Below are 24,893 nucleotides of genomic sequence, written 5' to 3' on the forward strand. Positions count from 1 at the left end.
AATCAAAAAAATAATAAAATTTTTTCAAAATCCATACAATACTAGCAAAATTGGCGAAAAAAAAATTTCTCACCAAAATGGGCCGACTTTATAACCAAAATTCATGGAAACGGCCTTCTGGACACAATGGCGGGGTCGGATCTAGTCTAGGACGCCTCCAAAAGATGTTGCTCCTTAGATCTGCCTCTTGACGTCGCAATAATGCCTCTTCAAGATGGATCAATGAAGCCCCAATGGCTCTGATACCATGTGAGATTTTGCCAAGATCAAGAGCTCAATGAAATGTACAAAATAGAGACAAAATATAGGACAAGAATAAACTGTATTCTCATCAATAGAAAATGATCAATAATGTCAATTCAATAGTTACATACAATGTAGATGAGCTTGCTTATATAGGCAAGGCTAGGGATATGTGAGCACACAAACATGACATGTGGCTCAATAAGAAACAAGGGTAGGTAGGAAATAGGTGTGGGTAGGTAGGAGAAATAATATAATAGTCCACATGAGGTGGATCACCCACTGAATGTGGAGTGTAACAACAAGAGTGGAGTGTAACAACAAAATCAACACCATAAAAGGTGGAATTTCTCCTACACACACTATCCCAATGTGGCACAAACACCCAAGTGTCTCATACCCAAACTACTATGAAATACATTTCCTAAGTAAACTTAAGTAAGGTGTAATAATATCCGTGATGAATAATTATTTACACCAACACCCCTCTTACCTTCTCAAAGAGCAAGCTGGGAGGGTAGGCCCGCTAAGGGTAAGCATGCAACAAACATGAAAAACTTGAAGGGTCTAGATTTATGATCAACTAGCTAGACGAGAGCATACTCTCCTACCTTTATGCTTTTCACAAAATAGAAAAGACAATGGTTCATTTATTCTCTAATTAGATCTAGGTGCCTAGTTAAGAAAAAAAAACACAATATTTGGTTGGAACTCTTAGGCAACCTACAAAACAATTCGGATTAGTAGTTTTTGTGTTTCTTAGGTCTTGGACAATCGAAGAAGCTGCAACACTCAAAAAGAAGAAAAATCAGTAGTTACTGGCATGCAGAAACAATGCATGCACTGAAATGCAGTTAGTTGTGTTGAAGCACCTGTGCAGGTGCCAAAACGCCTACGTAGGCGCCGCAGTTAGCAGAAACCTAAACAAATAAAAAGTAATTAACATAAACAGAAATCACGATTTTATACCTGTCAGATGCACTGTTCTGGATCGGTCAAGCTGAAGCACCTGCACACGCGCTGAAATGCATTCACTCTCATTGAAACACTTGCGCTCATGCTAAAACATTGAGACTTGGAATAAAAGTTAGTGGTTAGATTTCAAAATTCAAATTTAAAAAATTTTGGGTAAAGGGCGGGATTTTTTGAAAACAGTCACGCTGATGCACCTGCGCACGTGCTGAAGAGTTATGTCTATCGCATTGAACCTGAATCTCTCACACTAATTTGCAGATGCTTGCGCTGTTTCGATACCTGCGACTTGCAAAACTCACAAAAAATCACAAAAATGTTAGATTTAGGGATGTGGGTCCCATCAAGCGTGTCAGAATGAATATGGTAAAAATGCAGCAAGGTGAATCCAGATGGTTAGGATGCAAAAAAAATATTTAAACATATTAAAACATGAAACATGAATCAAACCACATGAAAACATGAAGACAATGCTTATAACTTGATAACCTTTACCTTCTCCCTTGGATGGAGCTTGAGTGAAGTCGAAGTGTGCCCAAATGCCTCCAACGTGATGTTGATTTGCTCCTAGATTGCTTGATGTGGTTGGCTCTCCAACATTGTGCACAAAGGGATGTGATTTATTAAGGATTGGAGGATGATATGGCTAAGTATGGATGAGAAGTAGCTTTGGCATGGTAAGGATGCAAAGATGGTTTCCTAGGCACAAACTAGCAGCATGAATTTGGTAAAATTGGAGATGAGATATGAGGGGATGGAGTCCTCAATTTAAAGGGAGAGAGGAGGAGAAATGGAGGGCTAGGATTCCTTGTGAGCCCACACAAGGCCCAAGAGGAGGTGTGGAGACCAAGAGATATGCCTTAAAGGCATTTCTTGTCTCCACACTCCTCAAGGTTCATTGGGAAGACTTCCCAATGTGCCTTGAGAAGAACAAGGGATAGGATATTTCTTGAGGGATGGAAAGGAAGAATTAAAAATTCTTCAAAAGGGATGCTCATGGGGATTGGATGAATAAGGAGGAATTAAAAATTCCTTGGAAGATGAGATGCCTAGAGGAATGTGAGATTTTCAAAATCTCACATTCACCTAGGAAAAGAGCATTTAAGGAGAGTGGTTGGATGGAAGGGACAAGGAGTTGACTTTGTGGCTAATCATGATGATTAGCCACTAGCAACTCATTAGGAGAGGGATTAGACGAAAGATTAGGAGGGATTAGTGTAGATGAGATTTGTAGGAGGATTTGACTAGGAGAGAGAATGAGTGGAGGGAATTAAAAATTAGAAGAATAATGCTAAGTGAGTTTAGGGAGTTTCTAGAAGAATTTATTAGGTTAATGATGGATTAGGAAAAAGGTGTTTTGTAGGAATCACTTAGGTTAACTAATTAATTGAAATTAATTAGTTAAGAGGAGGAATTTGAGGAGTTTTAATATTGAGGATTTTTAGAAGAATAAAAGGGGATTGATTTATTAAATAAATCAATCAACAGACCATAGTGATAATATTAATTATAATTAATTAATATTGAGGAGGAATTAAAAATTGGCATAATTAATAAATTAATTATGTCAAGAACTTTAAAATAATTAAAATAATTATTTTTAAGTGTCTACAAATAGGCTTCCCACCGTGGTTTTTCCCTTTATCGAGTTTTCCACATACAAATCTTGGTGTCACATAGATGGTATTTATTCTCTAATTGTTGTTTATGCTTAATTGGTATATCTTCTATTTCGGTAATTAGTTTATATATTCTAGTATTGATCTTTTGGGTTCTAGTATTAAATTTTTAATTGCTTAAGGTTTCGGTAATCTGGAGACAATTGATTCACCCCCCTCCCCCCCTCTCATTTGTCTTCCAGTTTATTTGAATTGTCTAACAATTTGTATCAGAGCTCTGGTCCTTTGTCCAGAAGCTTAACCACTTGAGGAAGATATTATGGCAGCTAATAGTTCAAGTTCATCTAGTTCATCTGCTGCTATCTTTCGGAGAGAAATTCCTAGGCTTGATGGAACAAATTATATAGTATTGAAGATTTAGATGGAGACTCATCTGAGATGTCTTGGTAAGGAAATCTGGGAAATCCTAGAGAATGGTGTTACTCCTTTTAATCCTCCTCTAGCAAACTTGGATAAGGAACTTGAGAATTATTGTAGAGTAAGAGAATCCCTCTTGTGTGCATTTTCTAATCAGCAAATAATGGGATTGCCTGAAAAATCAACAAAAAAGGCTATATGGGACAAGTTGGAGACTCTCACTGAAGGTGACCCTACTGTTAAGATTTGTAAACTTGATGGTTACCGAGTGAGATATGAAAACTTGAAGATGGAAGAAGATGAAAGGACTACTGTGTCATTCAAGGAAAGGGTAAATGAAATTGTCATGAGAATTCAATGTTGTGGTGGATCTCTGAGTGAAGATGAAATAGTTTCTAAAGTTTTGAGAGCTTTGCCACTAGCTTATAAGATGAAGGCTAATGCAATTAATGAATTGAGAACAATGGCTAATACTTCTACCAATAGAGATACCTTGGTTGGGAAATTATCTTCTTTTAAGCTTGAATAATTTTGACTTTCTGGAGCTGTGAAGCCTAAACCTACTTTTCATGCATTTGCATCATCAACTGGCAAGCATGATTGAAAAGATTTGTATGCAAATGAATTGGAAGATATGAAAAGGGAAGTTGAAGAATTTGAGCAACTTGAATCCCTATTTGGTAGAAGAGTACCTAAAGGACTGGTAGGAAGTAAGTATGAAGGAAAATCACCTTTTAGATGTTTTGCATGTAATAAGATAGGTCATTTTGCATCTAGATGTTCTGAAAGGAATTCAAGATTTGAAGAAAGAGCTAGAAGATCTTTTAAGCCTAACCTTGGATATCAGAACAAGCATAAGTACAGGAAAAATAGAGATAAATCATGCTACATTACGGATGAGGAAGGTGTGACTGATTTTGATGATGAACCGGCACAAGACTCTGCTAGTGGTTGCGGCAATGGAAAGGAATGGGTGTTCCTGGCTATCAAGGAAGATGTTCTAGCACTGGAAGAGAATGTACTTGAAGAAAAGGCACTTGCTACTAAAATTGAAGATAAGGATGAATGAGTAATTGATAGTGGATATTCACATCATATGACTGGAGATAAAAGGAAGTTTCTATCTTTGCAAGAATTTGATGGCGGTCTGGTTAGATTTGGAAATGACAAAGCATGCATGATCAAAGGAAAAGGAACTATAACAATAGATGGTAAGCACAATACTAATAATGTTTATTATGTTGAAGGTTTAAGGCATAATATTTTGAGTGTAGGATAATTGGTGGATAAGGGATTTCAATTACAATTCAAGGCTGAAAAATACAAAATCATTAATAGATCTGGATTGGAGATTGCAACCTGTACTTAGACAAAAGGTAATATATTTCATTTAAATTCTGATGAGAATAAATTTTTAATTGCACAAATTGATGAGAGTTGGTTATGGCATAAAAGGCTATGCCATGTGAATTTTGATTGCATGGTAAAGATCAGTTCAACTAAAGTAGTTAGAGATATACCTAAGATTGTGAAGCCCTATAATCTGGTATGTAAGGAATGTCAAATGGGAAAATGGGTCAGAACCTCTTTTAAGAGTATACAAGACAAATCTAATAATGTTCTTGATCTTATTCATACTAATTTGTGTGGCCCTGCTAATATTAAAAGTTTTCAAGGTGATATATACTTCATGCTAATCATTGATGATTATTCTAGAATGATGTGGGTTACTTTTTTAAGGGAGAAATCTGAGGCTTTTGAAAAGTTAAAAATCTTTAAAGCTAAAGTTGAAACTGAGATAGGATTGAAGATTAAGTGTTTAAGGTCAGATCATGGTGAAGAATTCACTTCTAATGAGTTTAATAACTTTTGTGAGAAGCATGCCATAATGAGACAATTTTCTGCTCCTTCGACACCTCAGCAAAATGGAGTTGGGGAAAGAAAGAACAAAACTATCTTGGATGTTGCTAGAACCATGATGATGGAAGCTAATCTATGTCATATCTACTAGAGAGAAGCAGTGAGCACAATAGTCTATACATTCAATAGAGTTCATATCAAAGCATAAATCGGTAAGACACCTTATGAATTATGGTTTGGTAATACACCTACTGTTAAGTATTTCAGAATCTTTTGTAGTAAATATTATATCAAGAGAGATGGTTTCATTAGGAAGTTTTATCCTAGATGTGATGAAGGAATATTTCTTGGTTATTCTAATGAAAGCAAAGTATACAGATGTTATAACAAAATATTGCAAAGAATTGTGGAGAGTGCAAATGTCAAGGTGGATGAGCTAAATAAAAGTCAAATCAGAGTTTATGAGCAAGAACCGGCAGTGGAAATGATCATAACTGAACCGGTAACACCTTTACTGAAACATAATGTTGAACTAGTTACTCCAACAGTATCAAAAAATTCAAATGTAACTGAAGAACAGGAAAGAGGAACAGAGAATCAGAAGACTCCTAGGTATGTAAGGTTGAATCATTTAGAAGATCAGATCATTGGGAATAAGAACAATGGAGTGATGACAAGAAGAAGATTGACAACTAATGAGGTATGTTTAATTTCTCAAGTTGAACTGGTATCTGTAATTGAAGCATGTAAAAATAAATGTTGGATAAAAGCTATGGAAGAAGAGTTAGATCAGATAGAGAAGAATAACATATGGAATTTAGTTCCCCAACCTAAAAATAAGAATGTTATTGGAACTAAATGGGGTTTTAGGAATAAATTAAATGAATATGGACAAGTTGTGAGGAATAAAGCTAGATTGGTTTGTAAAGGATCTTCTCAGAAGGAAGGAATTGATTATGGTGAAACTTTTGCACCTATAGCTAGGATTGAAGCTATAAGATTATTTCTTGCCTATGTTGCACATAAAAACTACAAGGTCTATCAGACGGATGTTAAGTGTGCTTTTCTGAATGGGGATCTTGATGAGGAAGTTTATATTGAGAAACCTGATGATTTTTCATTTTCAAATTATAAAAACATGGTTTGCAGGTTAAAAAAATCTTTATATGGATTTAAACAGGCACCTAGAGCTTGGTATGCAAGGTTAGACAAATTTCTTTTGAAGCTTGGTTTCACTAAAGGTAATGTTGACAGTAATCTATATTATAAAGTCACTGATGATGATATAATGATTATTGAGGTCTTTTTTGATGACATCATTTTTGGAGGTGAAGATAAGTTGTGCATGGAATTTTGTAAAAATATAGAGAATGAATTTGAAATGTCTATGATTGGGGAAATTAATTTTTTCTTAGGTTTGCAGATTACTCAGACTGATAAAGGTATTTTCATCTATCAAACTAAGTATGCTAGGGAGATGTTGAAGAAATTTGGTATGGAAGACTCCAAACTGGTTAGTACTCCTATGGTTACAAGTGATAAATTGTCAAAGAAAGATGAATCTACATTGGTAAATCCTACAAGATACAAGTTTATGATTGGAGGTTTTCTATATTTGACTCAGACTAGACCGGATATAATGAATGTTATTTGCATTTTATCAAGATATCAAAGTGATCCTAGAGAAAATCATGAGAGTGCAGTGAAAAGGATTTTTAAATACTTGAAAGGTACATCAGAATATGGTTTGTGGTACCCTAAAGATGGTGACTTTACTTTATGTGCATCTATAGATGCAGATTGGGCAGGTGATGTTGATGATCGAAAAAGTACTTCCAGTGGAGCTTTCTTTCTTGGAAAGAAACTTATTTCATGGATCAACAAGAAACAATCATGTACTTCTTTATCTACTATTGAAGCTGAGTATGTTATTACTGCTACTAATTGTACACAAGTTATATGGATGAAGCAAATGTTGAAGGACATAAGAGTGCATTGCAATGGTCCAATAGTTATTCACTATGATAACTCTGCTACTATAGACATATCAAAGTGTTGGCATTGTATGAAGATTGCATTAATGAAGTATAAGTGTTGTCATGGATGTCAATTGTAACCGGTAATGGAGTTGTATTGCAACCGGTAGTGATACAGTAATGCAACTAGTAGTTGACCAGTGAAGGAAACTGGTATTACTATTGAAGCAGAGAGATCAACCAGTAACCCTAACCTGTTGATATGTCGAACCCTAACCGATGGAGCTTGGTGAATTATTTGTGTTGATCTATGATCGAATGGCAATCGAAGATGATTTTTTCAGGTATGCATGTTGCATGTGATGAGTTTAAAAGTAGTTTTGGCACATAGAGATAACTATTTTATCTTGGGAATGACCGAGTGCATAGCATGAAGTGGAAACCATGTGATGAGTTACAGGATCCAATGTGCAGTGATTCAGGAGCAGTCGAGGTTGTCTAGAATAATGTGCAGATGATTGCTATGTAGTCCAATGGTCATGTTTGAACTGATATGTTTGTAATCTCTATGAGATCTTAGGTTTTGTGATGTGTTACGAACCTATTATTTTTATTATAAGGTCGATGAGTTGTTTTGTAATAGTGTTGGCAATTTTTGTTGAGTGTGTTAGTGTGATTCTTATCAAACCAGAAGGAGTATCTACAAAATGTGTGAAGGTAGATAGGAGCATAAAAAGGATATGATCAAGCAGAGTAGTGCTATTACTAGATCAATAAGACCGTGTTGTTCTCTAACAATTACAATAGTTAAATCCCTTAACAATGTAAGCTTTAACAGTCTTAGTGTTTTCTAAATCCTCTAACAAGGTGATCCATTAGCTTGGATTTGAAATCCTCTATCGAGGTTACTCCTAATAGGGTATTTCATTTAACAGGGTATTGTAGTCAATCCCTAACCGAATATGTTCCTAACAGGACATTTTTGTAAAGATTCTAACAAGGCTTGACTCCTAACAGGGCTAACTTCAGAAGAGTTCAGAATACTTGTGGGTATTCATCCCCATCATGGTTTTTCCCATTTGGGTTTCCACATCAAAAATCATTGTGTCAAGTGGTGAATGATTTTGTGGTTATGTTTTGATATGGTTAATTTGTTTAACTGGTTAAGCTGCTTAGATATGTTTAGATGACTTGAAGTGATCTGAAATGTGCTACTACTAATGTTATTAAAGTGGTTTGATGTTTTGGTTAAATGGTATATAGTTTCAGATTTGTTACACTGTTATATTGGTATTCTAGTTAACCAGTAAACTTGACAGTGCAGTTGTAGTTTATAGTACAGTGTTTAAACCAGTTAGTTCAGTGATTGATTTTTGAGTTGGGTTTGAGTTTGGTGAAAGTTTAGTTTATTTTCTATCTACTGATTCACCCCCTCTCTCAGTAGTTGACTGGATCATTATTGATTCATCATATCATCACAAAGAATCCAGTATTTTACTCTAAGATAAAGCACATATCTATCAAGTATAAATTTTTGAAGGAGAAGGTGGAAGAAAATTAAGTTAGACTGGTTTATGTGAACATTAAAGAGAAGATTGCAGATATCTTCACTAAACCTTTTCCTAAAGAATCATTTGAGTACCTCAGAGATAGATTAGGGGTTTTTGCCCCTCTGGCAGAAAACTGATTGATTCTTTTTGGCATTAGTCTAAAATGCATTATCAGAGATATTATTCATTCCAGATTGATGTGGTGATGCTACTACTCAGGGGAAATAGTTAGTTTTGTGATTCGGTGGTTTTTTATTTTGCTTTGATATTTATGGTAGATCTTTGGCATTGATGTCAAAGGGGGAGAGATATTCATGTGAAAAACTTGAAGAGATATATACATTAGGGGGAGAAATTTGCAAAACTTAATTGAGATATCTTCTACAAGGAGAGTATGGATCAAAACTTCATTGCTATATTCTTGTATGGGAGATTTATTTGGCATTTCTTGGCATTTGGATGTTTTTCACATCTAGTTTTGCCATCAATGCCAAAGGGGGAGATTGTTGGCCATTTGGAGGAATTGATTATGTGTTGCATTGATGTTTTGTTATTGATGTCAACACTAGTTTCTTTGGCTGCTTTACCGGTATCCTTTTGGTTTGGGTAGGTTGTTTGGTTTCTGGTTGGTTAGATCATGGTGATCCAGTATGCTCTGGTATGTTTTGGCTTATGGATTTCGCCTAGATATGCTACTCATGCTACTCAGATACATGTTCAGTCAGTTGGTTTTGATTTGGTGATCGGATGCTATCCTGTATATGGTAAGCTTGGTTTTTTGATTCGGTTAGGTTTCACAGGTAGAGCTTTGTTGAAGATCTTTTGACATTATGCATAAGTGGTGTTGGTGCAGCTTCTAGTAGAGATTCAGGATGTCAATGGTGATTGGTGCAAAGGGATCCCCTACTCTAGACCTCTCAAGGGTTTAGTCACTCAAGGAGACACACAAGAGGATCCTTCTACATGCTAGGTAAAACCAACTTCCCATTCCAACTTCTATTGATCATGATTGATCATCTCATCAATTGCCTAAGGCTGCACTCTTAAGGTTTTAGTGACCTACTCACACCTTTGGACCCAAATCAAGGATCAAAACTAGAATATTAAGCCTCCTCCATACCCTAACTCTAAGGTAGGCTCTTCCCACATTGTATTTGAAGGTATTACAACCCACTAAACTCCAAACTAGGTTCACAAGCCAAAAGACTTTCACTGTCCTAATACCGGTTACTTGGTAGTCAACTAATCACCCCTCAAGATGAACACCAAACAATTATTACACACACTGCCAACACTCAAGGAACTCTCACAACAATCTAGGGTCTATCTACCACCCTTGGCATATTTAAGATCAATTTGTTTTGACAAAAACCCCTCCTTATCTCATGTTGTCCTAATTATGACAACCTATTGCTATCTCTGCTAACCCACTGGTTTAACCCCTCCTTTCGAAACTCCACCTACACAAAATCCTTGATAAGGTATTAGAAACACCAATCAACACTCCTCTAAGACCTTCTGGCCTTAACATGCTCTGCCATAACAAACAAAGTCTCCACCATTTGACTGTAATAGTCAATTTGCCCCTATGATAGCAATAGTCATAAAAACCGTTTGAAGCACATGCCAAACCCTTGCATGACACCATGCACACACCATGGATAGGTAGTATACATGCTTTCCCTCATCCCTTCCAAAAATGAGGATTGGTTAAGCATTAAAACAAAAGATATCACATTTATAAGGTCACGAGTTACCCTAAGCCAGAGTTCTAGCAAATTTCACTAAAACTTTGATATCTTTATCAAATGAACACCAAATCAAATGCCACTACCTCCAAAAAAAAGTTAGATAATTCCTTTATCAGTCTCAAACAAGAATCTTTGAAAATATAAACATCAAATGCATCAAAATTAATAAAAGATCTGACTATCCACGTTGAAAACTCAAAAAATGCACATGAAAATATGGTTTTTATTGCTCCAATTGATTGTTTTTGACCAAGCACTCACAATATCCCCCAATGTCATTTTTTTACAACCTTTTATAGCACTTTTGGCCTTCAAGACTGAACCATAACCACCCAACTACCTCTAACCACCTATTTTTATCATTTTTTGTAATTTTGACAATAAAAGTTGCTCTCAAAAGTTGTCATTTGACAAACAAACTTGTCAACGTGAACAAACTTGACCCCTAACTCTACCAGCACATAAAAATGGTCTTAATATGACCTTAAAAATATTTTAAATATGTTTTATTCCTCACAAACCTATTCTACCCATCAAACTCCAATTTTAGCCCTTTCTAGGCCTAATTGCCAATTTTGACAATTTTACACTTTTTGACCTTTCTATTACATTTCATTGCATTTATTGGCACTAATGGCCATGATTACATTGTTTTAATACCTTAAAGGCCTTTTAGACTTCATTACTCATTTATTCTCCATGAGGGCCTATCAGTGACCCTAGTACACCTTGCCTCCATAGATCTTCATAGGTGCTTCATAGGTGCTCATGTACCAGTGATCGTGTTCGAGACTTGGTTGTTTGACATCATTGCTTTAGCATGTGTGGACCTAAACTGGGTCATGTTCTATCCAGGTTATGGACCAGCTTAATGTAACGTGTGGATTGGTCTTCTCGATGTGTTTTTGGGATGTCTTATGGGTTGGAATTATTTGTTTGGTCTCAGGCCGACATGTTTTGTAATTATGTAATTCCTTTATTTTTTGGTGGCCGACCTTATTGTTTGTGGTCGAGGGTTTGTATATAGATGATGTAAGATCTCAATGTAGATAATATGGGAATGGTATGAAAGTGACTAATGTAATAATCATTCATGCAAAGGTTTTGGTTGATCATTGGTGATCGAGTTGGGTTTATGTAAGAGGATTTAGTCCTCTGGTATTGAGCTTAACTGGAACTGTACTTAGGCATAGGAGATGCTATTATTGCCGTTCATTCTTCCTTCTAGATTGTAGTCTGGACTTTTTATGTAGTCAGTGAGGCTCCTTTTGTAATGAGCAGTGTGCTCTAGGTTGTTGGCCTTCCTGCAAGTGCAGCCCCTCAATTTGTAATCACATACTTACTACAGAAGTATTATTTGACTATGGGTAGGCTTCCCACTGTGGTTTTTTCCTTTACCAGGTTTTCTAGGTACAAATCTTGGTGTCATGTGGATGGTATTTATTCTCTAATTTTTGTTTATGCTTAATTGGTATATCTTCTATTTCAGTAATTTGTTTATATATTCCGGTATTGATCTTTTGGGTTCTAGTAATCTGGTGACAACTTATTCACCCCCCCCCCTCTTAGTTGTCTTCCGATTATTTGAACTATCTAATAGATGTCTTATATGTTGAAGGTTTGAAGCATAATCTTTTGAGTGTTGGACAATGGTTGACAAGGGATATCATGATTTGTAATTCAAGAACGGTAAATGCAAGATTCTGAATGCCTCCATAATAGAAATTGCATCAAGGATTAAGACTAAAGGTAATATCTTTCACTTGAATGTCGGTGAGAAAAGTTGTTTGATTGCTCAGATAGATGAAAGTTGGTTGTGGAATAGGAGGATGTGTCATGTTAACTTTGACTACATGATAATGATAAGTTCCACTCAAGCTATTAGAGATTTGCCTAAGATTGTAAAGCCTTCTAATCAGATGTGTAAAGAATGTTAGTTGAGAAAGAAAACAGGAACTTTATTTAAGAGTAAGTTGTATACATCTAATGATATATTAGATCTTGTTCATACTGACTTATGTGGTCCTACAAGAGTGAGAAGCATGCAGGGTGATAGGTATTTCATGTTGTTGATTGATGACTACTCTAGAATGATGTGGGTTACCTTTCTAAGGGAGAAATCAGAAGCACTAGAAAAATTCAAGATATTCAAAGCTAAAGTGAAGACAGAGACATGATTGAAGCTAAAGTGTCTGAGATCTGATAGAGGAGGAGAATTCACATCCAGTGAGTTTGATACATTCTGTGAGAAGAGTGGAATTAGAAGACAGTTATCTGCTCCTAGAACCCCTCAGTAGAATGGAGTTGTTGAAAGAAATAACATAACCATTTTGGATGTTTCTAGAACAATACTGATTGAAGGAAATGTTGCGCAAACATTTTAGAGAGAAGTTGTTAGCATTGTTGTTTACACATTCAACTGGGTGCATATAAAAGGTGATTCCGGTAAGACTCCTTATGAGCTATGGTTTTGTCATGTTACTACAGTTAGATATTTCAGAATTTTTGGAATGAAATGTTATATCAAAAGGGATGAGGATATAGGAAAGTTTGATGCAAAATGTGATGAAGTAATATTCTTGGGATATTCTACTAAGAGAAAGGCCTACCGGTGCTACAATAAGAGACTAAACTAGATAGTGGAAAGTCAAAATTTTAAGGTTGATGAATGTTATGGAAATCAGATCAGAGCATGTGGATATGAGATTGATGATCAAGACATTGTTTCAAAGCCTTTGCAGACTAAGATCCTAAAGAAGAATGCTCTGATGGAGACAATTAATCTAGATATTGTTGTTGTTGGTGAAGAAGTTTAAGAGACCAAGAATCAAAACAATTAAAAGACTTTGAGGTATATGCAATTGAATCATTCAGAAAATCAGATTATTGGTGATAAGAACAAGGGTGTGATGACTAGGAGAAGACTTGTTGCTGAAGAGATATGTTTGATTTCAAAGATTGAACCTAAAGATGTTGTTGAAGCATGTAAGGATGAGAACTAGTTAAAAGCTATGGAAGAAGAGTTGAATCAAATTGAGAAGAATAATACATGGGATCTTGTTCCGACATGTAAGGACAAGAATGTGATTGGCACTAAGTGGGTGTTCCGAAATAAATTGAATGAAGCTAGTGAAGTGGTGAGAAACAAAGAAAGATTGGTATGTAAAGGATGCTCTCAGATGGAAGGTATTGATTATGAGGAGACTTTTTCTCTTGTAGCCACATTTAAAGTTGTTATATTATTGCTTGCATATTCTACTTATAAGAATTTCAAGGTGTACTAGATGGATCTCAAGTCATCCATTTTGAATGGAGATTTGGAAGAGGAAGTCTACATTGAGCAACCAAAAGGATTTTCATTATTAGATGAAGGAGATATGGTATGAAAATTGAAGAAAGCATTGTATGGACTAAAGAAAGAGCTTAGAGCTTGGTATGTTAGATTGACAAGTACTTGATGAAGTTGGGATTTTGTAAAGGTACTTTTGAATGTAATTTATACTTTAAGGTTGATAAAGATAACATTTTGATTATTGACGTATTTGTGGATGACATTATTTTTGGAGGTGATGATGATTTGAGTATGAAGTTTGCTAATGATATGAAAAAGGAATTTGAGATGTCTATGATAGGTGAGATGAAATTCTTCTTAGGATTGCAGATTACATAGACTAGAAAAGGTATAAACTCATTTCTCAATCTAAGTATGTGAAGGAATTATTGAAAAAGTTTAGGTTAGATTATTCTAAGCCTATTGGAACTCCTATGATGACTGGATGCAAGTTATCTAAGAATGATGAATCTCAAAAATTTAATTAGACTTTGTATAGATCTATGGTTGGTGGATTATTGTACTTAACTTAGACTAGACCATATATATTATGTATGTTTTTTTTCTTTGTGCTAGATTTCAGGTTGATCCTAAAGAGACTCATGTTACTGCTTTGAAGAGAATTTTTAGATACTTGAAGGAGATTGTTGACTATGGCTTATGGTATCCAAAGAATGATGATTTCATGTTATGTGCCTATACTAATGCTGATTGGGTAGGTGACATGTAGATGATCGGAAGAGCACTACTAGTGGAGCTTTCTTTTTGGGGAAGAATTTGGTTTCATGGGCAAGTAAGAAACAAGATGCTATATCTCTATCTACTATAGAAGTTGAATACATTGCTACTGCTAGCAACTGTACTCAGGTAGTTTGGATGAAGAAAATGTTGAAAGACATTAGAGTTGTGTATGATGAGCCTATAGTTATTTATTGTGAAAATTAAAGTGAATAATATTTCCAAGAATCTGGTACCGCATTCTAAAACAAACCATATATCAATTAAGTATCATTTATTGAGGGAGAAGGTCAGTGATGAGGAAGGATCAAATTGTAGATATTTTCACTAAATCTTTTCCTATAGATACATTTGTATATTTGAGAGACAAGTTAGGGATTTCTACCCCTCCTAATGAGAACTGGGTATATTGAGATGCATCAATCCAATGGACTTCAGAGCCTTATCTTCTTATCTGATTTGATAAGTTGGTGTTGCTACTTAGCTAAGGTAGTCAGTGTGTGATTTAGATGTTCAGTTGTGAGTCTATCCTAAGAGGAAGAGATTGTCCTCTTTGGACGGAGAAAAGAATTTTGCCTTTGGCATCTGTCAAAGGGGGAGAGAATCATGTGAAAAACTGCATTATCTTTGGAGCTTTTTGTGCTTGATCTTAGGGGGAGTTTGCTGATGGTTAATTATTTCTTTGCATTGATTTTATTTCACATTCATATGTTTCCATCAATGCCAAAGGGGGAGATTGTTGGATATTGCTTCTGCTAGGATATGTTGTTGTCATTGATGTCAACATATTCCCGTGTTTTGGTGTTGCAGTAAAATGTTTTGGTGATTTGGTGATTGTAGTGAGTTGATCTAGTTGTTTATCTATTTTAAATGCTAAATCAACTAGAGATACTTCATTCTTTATTGATTCCATAATGCTACGTGATGATTTGATCGAGTTGAGGATTTCAATATGGAGATTGTTTTTCAATGTTCAGTGTTGCAGTGTTCTGGTGTTTAATTAGTTGTGCTACAGTACGAACTGATCTTGGGTTGCAGATTTGGGAGAGTGTTTGGGATGTTCATGTGTATCTTCATTTTAGATTGTATGTGATTTGATACTCTGCAAGCTATCTTTCTTATTTGAGTTGTTGCTATTAAGTGTTCTTAATTATTTGCATGTTGATCGATGAAGATTTGATTAAGTAGTGTTGGTGCAATTATTGTGGATGGTTCTACATGCTTATTAGTGTTTCCTAATCATGTTCTATTTGTTTTGGTGGTCTGCATTGATCCTTGTGTGAGTTATTGAAGATCTTCTAGGTTCAGTGATATTCTTCATATTATGCAGTATTTTTTGGTGGTATAACGTGTTGCGATTGATCTTGGTCATATTTCCAATGATGGTATGATTTTGAGGAGTTTATTTAGGTCCATGCTATGTTTTCTATGACATTGTATTGGTCTATTGGTTGATTTATGTATTGTAAGATGTAATTTTGTAATTAGGTGTTGGGGGTTTGGTCGACCTTGTTGTCAAAGTTGATGATTTATACAAATAGGTGGTATATTTATGGTTTGATGATGAATGGTGTTGAATCTATATTATTAGAGAGTGGTGTATGTGTGAATAAGTGAAATTATCTTTCGGTGTGGTGCAGGGAAGACATATGAGCTTAATCAGAACTATCACCATGCATTAGTAGATACTATCTTTATAGTTCATCTTAACCAGATTGTAGCCGAATATTTTTGTAAGGTAGTGAACCTTCCCTAAGAGTTGTAGCCTTCTAAGTCATTATAATTTGAGCAGTGAGCTCTACATAGTGTGCATGAATGCATGTGCATTCCCCATTGTAATACTTACACATACTATTACAGAGTATCATCTTATTGCGGGTAGGTTCCCACCGTGGTTTTTCCCTTAACTCGGTTTTCCATGTCAAAATATTGGTGTTATGTGTGTTGGTGTTATTGTGTTTATCTATGTTCTTGCTGCAATTGATTAGATATGAGATTGTGCTTAAAATTTTTAATCCGGTGAAAATTGCTTCACCCCCTCTTAGTTTTCCTTCCTCAATGTTACCAACACCTGAGAGCGCATTTTCATTTGTGCCCTAAAGAGTACTACATATCGAATATATTAGGGTATATACACACTGCCCCATTGAGGAATTGGGTAGCATACAAATGTTGAATTTGTATAACAATCAGCTAGCAAACAAGAGTTTGGTATTAAAACCAAAATTTCAAGAACTGGAGAACAAGGGTTTGGTGAATTTTATTATTTTTTGGTTTTATGAACAAGAATGGATCTGGTACATCTTGAGCCAAGTTCCTGATAAATTTTTCTGGTTGGACAAGCCCCACAAAATCACTAAGACAGTCATTCAAGCTATAACAATATTATGTGCAACCAGAGAACTGTCATCCCAAAAATCTGTCAAAAATAAAATTGTGTTTAATATGATAGGATCAAAATTTGACCAATGGGCAATGGAAATTAATGATATTCTAGAACATGACATCAGGTTTGCATCAATGGTCATTGGGGACAAGATCTATTTTTCTAGTAGAGAAAATTTTGTTTTTAGTACTACCATTTATACCGCATATGAGATGATGAGAGAGAACAAGAAATATGATCTTTGTGAATTGCTCTAGAGTGAGCTTATCAATAATATCAAGAAGATCAAAGAAAATAAGAAACATCCTTTCAAATTTGGAACACTACTTTTATGTCTATTTTTCTACTTTATGAAAGAGATTTCGGGTGTTGGTCCAATGCAATGGGCATATAATAGACCTATAAGAGTTCAAATCTAGGAACACCTGTATAATTATGGTGACTAGAAGGTCTGAAGCAAGAATCTATGGGGTTATTTCAAGAACTTCGAGAAGGAAATGCATGATAAGGAAAGGATACCTAAGTCTATTGTAGAGAAATACCAAGACACCATTTGGTTCATGGTAGATATTGACCAGTGTTTATGAAAGTTGTAGAGCCGTGGACTGTATGGATCATGCCTATGGGCTATGAGGTTGAAGATCAAATTTTGGAACTATGTGCAAGACATATGTTGAGCGAACCGGTGGACGTCAATTAGGAAATATTCGAAACATACAAGGAGAAAAGTTTAAAACTTCATCAATAGTTTAAGAAACCGATGATTTAGAAGAAGGTTCGAAAAGAAGTAGAGGCTTTTGTAAAAATTATGGGAATATCTAAGGAAGTTGTCCAAAATGATAGCCAAGAAAATATTCTCTCTAAGGAGCAGTCTATGAAGAAGGAAGCACCTAAGTCGAGGCAAGTTAGAAGCACAGTTCCCTCCTTCGGTCCTGCAAAACCTGCAAGCAAACCTAAATCTTCAATCAAGCCATCTGGTGGTGAAAAGAAGAGGAAGACAGTAAGATTTATGACTGTGGATAAGAAGAAACTGGATATGCTGAAGCTATGAAGGAAGTGAAGGTCCAAAATCCAAAAGTCGCCAAGATTTCAAAGGTGAAGCCTTCCAGTAGAACAAGATCTTGTAAAAAGTCTAAGGCATCTGAGTTTGATGAAGCTTTGAAACAAGGAAAATTTACTATTGTTCCTCCTATAACATTAGATAATATTTTTAATGAAGTTGTTAAGAATGGTAACTTGAAACCACTATCTGAGTGGTATGACAATTTTGATGAATATGGTAAGAGAACACTAGAAGAGGCCACTATATAATACCTAAATGTGTATAGTAAAGCATTTATTGAATTAATGACACTCATACCCAAGAGGTTGTATGATATTTTGGATGCTAGAAGATAAAAAACTAATAAGGAAGATGAGAAACTGAAGGAATATGTGTTGGACAACTTATGTTCAGTCATTACTACAAAGGAGATAGATAGACTGCTTAATCTAGCGAAGAATGAATTCAGGAGTAAACACAAGGTAGATAAAATTATTTTAGGAAAGATAGATGAAGTTTCCAAGGAGACTGAAAATATTTTGACAAAATCTTTGTTAGATAATTAGTATGAGGTAAATAAGGCTAAACGTAAAGAAGAACTGCATCAAGAAGAATAGGACACAACATCTCAAGTCAATCCGGAAGTTGAGTAAACAATGGATGACACTTCTATTTTAGAAGTCCAGAAAATGAGCACATAGAGGTTAGTGTGCAAGAAGAAGTTGGAGAAGAGGACATAGAGAAAGTAGAGGAAGGAAAGGACAAGGTTGAGAATCCTCTGACTATTGCAGTTGACCCTCCAGTTCCTGAGAAGAATTTAGAAAAAGAAAAAGTGTAGGTAAAGGTTGAAATCAAGAATGAAGAAAAAGACACTGTAGAGAACGTAAAGGGAAAGAAAGTCTTTGATGATTTGGAATTCATTCAAGGTCCAATTAATCTCGCTTCTTTGTCCCTAATTCAAAAGCATCAACTTGCATTATTTGTACAAGATAAAGCCAACAAAGATCTTTTGAAGTCCCATACTGAGGATAGTATGTTGCTAAACATGGTAACCGGTGTTTATAAAAAGTTGATGCCCTCATTTCAAAAAGATACTTTAGATACTCCATCTACGAAATTAAAGATTTTGATTAATTTTGTAGACAAATATTTTGAGTTTTTTGAGAGGCCAGTTGAAGAAAAAGTACAAAATGAATTTAATGCAAAAAGGCTTCAAAATTTGAAAAGGATGATTGTTGACTGTAGAATGGAGAAGATCGTTTTTCAGACATCAACTACATTTTGCACTTAATGATCTTGATTAGTCCAAAGCCAGTGTCTAGGAATTGAAAACAAATCTCAAGGATGCTGAAAATTTCATTCAGACATTAAAGGAGCAACTGAGTAAGTCTAAGGAAAAGAGAAAGGAGCTTGTTGATCAACTTCAGGAGAAAGAAAGTCAAAGCATTGATGAAGAAGTCCTAAAAGAAAAGATAGAAGGATGTGATAGACTTATTATAGTTAATGCACTTCAGAAGAATGAGATGGAAGCCATTGTGATGAAATTGACAAAGGAGATTGAAGACAGGAAGAAGAATAAGGAAAGCTTGACTCAGTCACTAAAGGATAGATCTGACGAATGTTGTAGACTAAATCATGAAAATGAACTATTGAAGCTTGAATTGATACAATCCAAAAATAAAGAGCTAGAGCTTGAAAGACAAATCATAATTCTGAGAGATGAACTTACCATTGTTAATCAATACAAAGAAAATTTAAATGCTAGCTCAACTAAGCTCGATGAAATGCTACAAATTTGAAAGAATAAAGGTGATATGGGAGGACTTGGATTTGAGAAAGGAGAAAGCTTTGTATCTAGGAAAAGAAATACTAAACCTCAAAAGAAAAAGAGATCTCCCGTAATATAACCTAATGCTTATAAATTCAATGGGAAATTATTTTTTTGCAATAAATTTGGTCATATGACAAGTCAATGCAGAAATACAACAAATCAGAAAAATTCATCATTCTCCAGACAATGTTTCAATTGCAATAAAGAAGTCAGTTGAATGCATAAGTATGGTAAATATGAGAAATATAGGATGCTATGCTTGTGGAAGATTTGGACATGTTGCTAACCAATGCAGATCAAAGGGAAATCAAAGTAATTTCAGGCCTAATTAGAGAAATAACATTGTTTGCTATGCTTGCAACAAATCTAGTCACACTGCTAAATTTTGTAGAAGCAAGAATATGAACAAGAATGCTGAAGCAGACAAGAACAAATCTGATGATAAGGGAAAAGAAAAGGTTGAATAAATCAAAGAGAAATGCAAGAAGAAATGGGTCAAGAAGAGTGATTTTGAGGTAAGAAATGGGTGTGCACCTAATTTAGGTGATGGAACCTCATCCAGAAACTAAGCTAAGGCATCCAACCTTAGGGGAAGCTTTCATGAAAATCTTTCAGACCCACTATCTAATATTTTTTCCTAATTCTAACAAGTTACAAAGGTATATATGGTGATTACAGATATTTATGATGGATTTTCAGAAGAATCTAAAGATCTACAAAAGATCTTTATGAAATGAAGAGTATCCAGTAGTATTTGGGGTTAAGTGCATTTATTGAAGTGAAAAGTTAGGTATGTGAAGGATAAAAGGTTAATAAACCATTAACTTATCACCTTGCATTCGAAGTGGAAGAGCAAAAGAGCATAGTAAAGGAGAATTTCCAAAGCTTCTAAAGCAATATCTATATTTGGTGTATGATCTTGCATCCGGTTGAAAGGTATTTTATCAGTGAAACTCCTTTTCAATTGAAGTTTGAAATTTAAAATTTGATAAGATGGTTGCGTCTAGTACTACAACTCCTTTGGTCATTGAAATCATTGAGCATGTGCATCAGAGCTTCAATAATGATCCATTCATTTCAATGCAAGATGATCTTGAGAGCGTATTTTCATTAGTGCCCTACGGAGTACTGCATATTGAATGTATTAGGGTATATACACACTACCCCATTGAAGAATTGGGTAGCACACAAATGTTGAATTTGTATAAACATCATCTAGCAGAAAAGAGTTTGGTACTCAAACCAGAATTTCAATAACTGGAGAACAAGGGTTTTGTGCAGTTCATCAAATTTCCAATGTTTTATGAATAGGAATGGATTAGGTACATCTTGAGCCAAGTTCCTGACAAATTTGTCTAGTTGGATAAGCCCCACAAAATCACCAAGATAGTCATTTAGCCCGTAATGGGATTATGTGCAATTGGAGAACTGTCATCCCTAAAATCTGTGAAAAATGAAATTATGATCAATATGTCAGGATCAAAATTTGACAAACGGGTGATCACAATTAATGATCTTTTAGAACAAGATATCAGGTTTGTATCAATGGTAATTGGGTACAAAATATATTTTTCTAGCAAAGAAAATTTGGTTTCTAGTACTGTCATTTATACCGCATATGAGATGATGAGAGAGAACAAGAAATATAATCTTTGTGAATTTTGTAAGGAAACTCAGGTGCAGAAACAACTTCCTACACTAATCTCTAGAGGAAAGTATTGTGCAAATTCTTTCAAATCCTTACAATTTCAGATTCGTTAACTACTTTAACAAAGATATTGCAGCCATATACCATGCATACAGAAAATAGAGAATGACACAATGATTTACCTTGGGGAAAACCTTTCGGTAAAAAACCCCAGCACTCCAAAACCTACACAATGTATTATCTTCAACACAACAGTTACAACACACTTGCAATGCAAGTTATTTCAAGAGACAATCAACACTTAAAGACAAATCCAGTAGCACGATATCATACCAACAATACACTCTTTTTCGTATCACAGTCTGTAACCCTAAAAAATGCTTATGCACTTTCCTTTTTAGGGCAACTTCCAAAGATAGCTGTATTAGGGTTTTACCATTCTCTGAGAAAATAGGAACCTTAAAAAAATTTTCATGTCTTGCATGTCTTCACCCGTCATTGAAATCTCCTAGAAATAGCTCTTACGTGTCATAGGAATCCATCATAACCGTTTCAGCCATGATCTCCTTACACACAATTCAAGATGTCGACACATCAAGTGGAGTGACACATCAACATGCCAACTAGACATGTACACTCACACTTAATTACATTATTTGCAAGAAATACATTTTACAAAAAAAATAATAAGAATAGGAATTATCCAAGGTTGAGACACCTTATTCCTAACAAATTTCTCTGGAGTGAGCTTATCAAGAATAACAAGAAGATCAAAGAAAATAAGAAACATCCTTTCAAATTCAGGATACTGCTTTTATGTTTGTTTTTCTACTTTATGAAAGAGGTTCCGGGTGTTGGTCCTATGCAATGGGCATTTGATAGACCTGTAGAAGTTCAAATGCAGGAACACCTGTACAATTATGATGACACCAACATCTGAAGCAAGAATCTATTGGGTTATTTCAAGAACTTCCTAAAGGAAATGCATTATAGGGAAAGGATACCTAAGTCTATTGTAGATAAATATAAAGACACCATTTGCTTCATGGTATATTGATTAGTGTTTGATGGAATTTGTAGGGCTCCAAACCATATGGATTAGGCCTATGGGATATGAAGTTGAAGAACAAATTTTAGAACTATATGCACATTATATGTTGATAAAATAAGTGGACCCCAATGAGGAAACGTTTGGAACATACAAGAAGAAAAGTTTAAAACTTCATTAGTAGTTTAAGAAACTGGTGATTTAGAAGAAGGTTCAGAAAGAAGTAGAGGATTTTCATACAGTATGGGAATAACAAACGAATTTGTCTGAAAAGCTAGAGAAGAAAATATTCTCTATGGAGTAGTCTGTGAAGAAGGAAGCACCTAAGCCAAGGCAAGTCAGAAGAACAACTCCCTCCTCTGGTCTTGCAAAGCCTCCAAGCAAACTTAAATCTTCAGTCAAGTTATCTGATGGTGAAAAGAAGAGGAAGATTGTTAGATTTGTGATTGTGGATGAAGAACAAATTGAATCTGATGAAGTCATGAAGGAAGTAAAGGCCCAAACTCCAAAAGTAACCAAGATTTCAAAGAAGCCTTTCGGTAGAACAAGATTTGGTAAGAAATCTAAGGCATCTAAGTTTGATGAAGCTTTGAAACAGGGAAAATTTACTAGTGTTCCTCCTATAACATTAGAGTAGATTGTTAATGAAGTTGTTGAGAATGGTAACTTGAAACCACTATCTAAGTGGTATGACAATTTTGATGAATCTGGTAATAGAAAACTAGAAGAGTCTACTGTAGAATACCTAAATGTGTATAGTAGAGCATTGATTTAATTAATGAAAGACATACCCAAGAGATTTCATGACATTTTGGATGCTAGAAGATAGACAACTAATAAGGAAGATGAGAGATTGAAGTAATATGTGTTGGTCAACTTATGTTTAGTTGTTACTATAGAGGAGATAGATAGACTACTTAATCTAGGAAAGAACAAATTCAAGAGTAAACGCATGGTAAACAAAATCATGTTAGGAAAGATAGATGAAGTTGTCAAGGAGACTAAAAATATTTTGATAAAATTTTTGTTAGACAATCAATATGAGGTAAATAAGGCTAAAGGGAAAGAATAACTTCATGTGAAAGATCGAGACACAACATCTCAAGTCAATCCGGAAGCCGAATAGACAATGGTTGACACTTTTATTCCTTAAGTCTAGAAAATAAGCATGCAGAGGTCAGTGTGCAAGAAGAAGTTGGAGAAGAGGACATAGGGAAAGTAGAGGAATCAAAGGACAAGCTTGAGAATCCTCCAGTTGTTTCAGTTGACCCTCCAATTCCTAAGAAGATTGCAGAAAAAGAAAAAGTGGAGGTCAAGGTTGAAATCAAGACTAAAGCAAAATACACTGTAGAGAAAATAAAGGGAAAGTTAGTCATTGATGATCCAGAATTCATTCAAGGTCCAATCAATCTTGCTTCTCCCTAATTCAAAAGGTTCAACTTGCATCATTTGGACAAGACAAAGCTAGCGAAGATCTTTTGAAGTCCCATACTGAAGATAGTATGTTTCTAAACATGGCAACCAGTATTTTTGAAAAGTTGATGCCCTCGTTTCAAAAAGATACTTCAGATACTTCATCCAAGCAATTAAAGTGTTTGTTAAATTATATAGACAAACATTTTGAGTCTTTTGAGAGGTCATCTTAAGAAAAAGTAAAAAATGAATTTAATGCAAAAAGGCTTCAAAATTTAAAAAGGATGATTCCTAAAGATAAAGACACTTTAGGAGAATGTGCGAAGAGTATAAAAGATGTATTGTTCAAAGGTGGTAACTTGTATAAGTCATGTCTATCCTTGAACAAGTTTACTGCAGATACTGAGAAGAAATCTAAGGTGCATAAGAATCAGCTTAAACGTATATCTCGGCCAGTTGATTCCTTGACAACATAATTGAGTTGTCATGAGAATCAAGTAATATCTCTACTTGAGAAAATGAGAAACCTAAACCATGACCAGGAGAAAATAATTGGGAGAGTTAGTTAGGATTCTTATTACTCCTAAGATGAATATTATGTAGAGTTCCTTCAAAGATACTCAAGATGCTCTGGCCAGTGGTGATATGAATGATGTAAAAACAATAGAGGCACAATCTTATTTGCTTAGTGGATTCGTAACCATATTGGAGAATCTATAGAAAGGCTGGGATAGCCACTTGGACTCATTGAAGAATTCTTGTGTTGATATCTTCAAAATTTTGTGAGTGTATAAGGACTGTGTGTAAATGTGTAAATAGCATTTTTTATTTCCAGAACTCTACCTTTTGTCATTGATGTCAAAGGGAGAGAATAGATGACTGAAAAATGTTGATCTTAGGGGGAGATTTTTTATTCTTTGATTCATTTGAGTTTGACAATTTGATTTTGGTTTTGGTCTGACACTTAGTCATTTTTCACTAAGTGTTGCCATCAATGCCAAAGGGGAAGATTGTTGGCAAGAGACACTACATTAATGATCAGATGTTGTCATTGATGGCAACTTGAGT

This window comes from Cryptomeria japonica, chromosome 1 (assembly GCF_030272615.1).
Source record: "Cryptomeria japonica chromosome 1, Sugi_1.0, whole genome shotgun sequence".
Classification (NCBI taxonomy): Eukaryota; Viridiplantae; Streptophyta; class Pinopsida; order Cupressales; family Cupressaceae; genus Cryptomeria; species Cryptomeria japonica.